We start from the raw sequence: 3,412 nt of genomic DNA on the forward strand, positions 1-3,412 counted from the left end.
TTACGGTAAAAAATGTGGATCGGAATACAACAAAGTGTGGAGACGTGCACAGGAACTGTTTACTATAAGTTCTTTGTAGTAGTATTTTTAACTTAACTATACATCCAACTTGTAAACTGATTTTTCTGCATCAAATGTTTCTGTTTCTGTATAAGTAGTAATGATACATCAATAAACTTTCCCCCAATCTTTATTTTTGTTTTCATAGTTTCAAGGGGAGATATACCGATGATCATAACGTAACCATTTGTGAAAATCAAAAAGAACTACTAAGTGTTTGCTTTATAAATATCCGTTTCTTTACGAAGACTTGTAGTACTGCATCAGTTTAGATGTTTTGCTAGAATGTTGCGTTGTATGAATAGGTTTCTTCACTGTGTCAGCATATTCGGATAATACATGTAGTGGGATTGTTTCCTAACCGCATGGTCTTCGAAGTCAAGCATATGATGACTGAAGATATGTGTATTCGACATGTAACACTTGGAAAAGGTCGGCAGTGGTGGGAGTGGAGACATTCATTCAATCGGATGGCATGGCTCAGCCTTGAATTAAAAATATATTTTATTATTCTATCCCATCACAAACGTGTTCTTCAGAAGTACTAAATATCATTGTTAATTGTCACGATATGATGAGTCGGTGTACACAGCGATGCGACTTCCACGTAGGATCTTACAGATTAGACAATCACATGACAATTTACCGTTCTCGGATTAGGTCTATTATCAAAGCAGTATTAGCACTGAACTAGACTATAATTATACATCCTAACAAAATTTATAATGCAAAAGCTGTACAGTTGTTATATTTATATTTAGATAGTTCATTGAATGAATAAACGTGGCAGTAGTCAATATAAAACACGGTTATCGTCAACTTGTAAATTGTTTCTCCACATAATCTTCCATATTCAGAAATTCGCCAGGTTGTTCATCGGCACAGACTTGATTATCAGAAAGGTTTGAGCTTTTCAATTAGTTGACAGAAGCCATAGATGGCATATCAGAAAACATATGAGGACTTTCTCAGCTTCATGCAATTCTGAAAAACAACAAATCAATCGTGAAACAAACTATTAAACTTCATTATCAGTTGAAAACGATGATACTTATAATGGATGGCACCGTTTACGACTGTATATTATAAAGTCATATAATATTCACGAAGTTTAACGCCTAACTGCCTCAACCTACACTTTATGGACAACTACCAACAGCCATGGTCATCACGACCATAATTAGAGAGGTGAGTTATATAAAAATGATTTCAGAGCTCATTTTTGCTTGAAACTCTGATTTCGGTCTACTTTTGACCTGATAAATGATGAATGTCACTTGCTTGAGTTTGCATTGTTACAAATAAATAAACTAGACCTACTAAATACTCACCCAGGTTGTGAGCAACAAATATGTCGAACTACGAATAGATTGGAATAAACGCTAAGTAACGATCACAAAGATTACGAAAATTGACTTGTTGCGGAAAAAATGCTGTTGATGGCTAATAAATGACGACAACCAAAATCCTCAACAACTCGTAACATGTGAGCAAGAACGCATGGCATGACTTTTTGACCATTCTGTACTACTGGGGGATACAGAGTAGCGTGATGAGGAGGCCTTGAACAAAAAAGAAAAAAAGCGGTCTATCATCGACCCAGCAAATGCATATAGTGCACTTTCACTTAACATTTAAAGCCATCGACAACAATTAGAAATAACACAAAGCTCAGATGAAGACTATCTTGGAATGGAAGTAGATAGTTTAACCCGCTACAATCTTGACTTTTAAATTGTTATCGAATGTGTGTTAGGTTAATATTAGGTGATATACCATGATCTGAAAAGTAAAATACAAATCACCATTTCATGTAACAGATTATAAATTCCCATTAACAACTTAGCGCCTGTTTTTGGCTCATCTTGACGGGACCTAAACATTAATTAGAAATAGACTAGCCTCTTAGATGTGATATTGGTAGCTTATGAAAAGTTGCAAAGCTTAACAGTCACAACATTTAAAGGCTTCAGTAAGTGGCCATAAAAATGAAACTTTGGCAGCTTTAACTTTATGGCATGCAGTTTTTTTCTATATCATGACTTTCCATAACATATTTGGCTTTTGTTCCATAACTTTTGTCAGTGGTGTATTGTGGATAAGGAACTCTCAAATATTTCTATTTCCGCCACGTAATAGTATGTTTTTGGTGAGAGGGGTCATTTCCAGACCCCGATTTTCGAACCATTCAATAGATTTTTCCAAATTCGGCTTGGAGCCCTAGACTTTCAATTTCACCACGTATTTTATTTCAAACATTTACATGGCTTATAAGTAAAAAATGGTAACAATCTACACAGCTTTTTCATTGTGTTAAAGATGAATACGAATTGTGTGGAATCTAAGTTGGTATCTTGTTGAGCACCATTTTGATGAATTTCAACTACGAGTGAGGCTCTTTTATTCTTATTCTCTTCCTTCTACTGCACATGAATCTTCTGATGCAATAATGTGTTGTCCTTCTTATTCAAAACTTAGAAAGTTTGTTTTTAAGTACCTTGTTGAACTATTTGTTAAAATCCATGGACCTCGCACCTACAAACTTACCACTATCCCAAGCTGCATTACGTAGGTTCGTAGACCAGAGAGGACCAGCACAGAGTCATGTATTTTCTAGTACCGGTAAGATGAGTGAAATGTCACTGGGCCCTAGCCAAACCATCTCACATTCAGGTCTCTAAATGTCGACCATTTTACTGGTCCGTGTTAAGACCAAGGAAATCCAACATTCATCAATCAGTTGAACTCTATGAACTAGCCCATGCAGCAGTGGTCACACCCCCTTCTTGTACCTATTCTCACCAATGCATTTCTGCCGTAACATTTTGTTTTAGTTATACAGTCATCAAAGTAGCCATAGTACCTGGATACGACGAAAGAGGCACTTCCCGCGAGATTTGCTTTCAAAGTAAACTGGCAGTGATCACGTTATTCCCGTATAACTTGAGTAAGCCACAAATCATCGACACAGATCACCTACTTTGGCGACCAATAGCACGAAAGATGTGATCTCTAGTTGCTAACGAATGTGAGAATTGAGACTCAGTAACATTATCGCAGTCATGGATAAAAATAAGGTTCAAATCTAATAGTCTGTCTTATAGGGATAAACGTGTTGATTATGTAATATACTGTAGAATAGGGTAAGCTTAATCCCGGATATTAGTGATAACATTAACTTAAAGTTGTAGTCCCACCGATTTGATGTTTGATACATTTTGATCCTCGACAATAAGATAATTATCTTCATTAATCCGCGTATATGTGTGACCCGGAGAATTTATCCTCAATACAACTTGAACCACTACGTTTTACCAAGATGATTACCAGGTCATAACCACAATTTCTTGTA

The sequence above is a fragment of the Schistosoma mansoni genome, chromosome 5 (genome assembly GCF_000237925.1).
Source record: "Schistosoma mansoni strain Puerto Rico chromosome 5, complete genome".
NCBI lineage: Eukaryota > Metazoa > Platyhelminthes > Trematoda > Strigeidida > Schistosomatidae > Schistosoma > Schistosoma mansoni.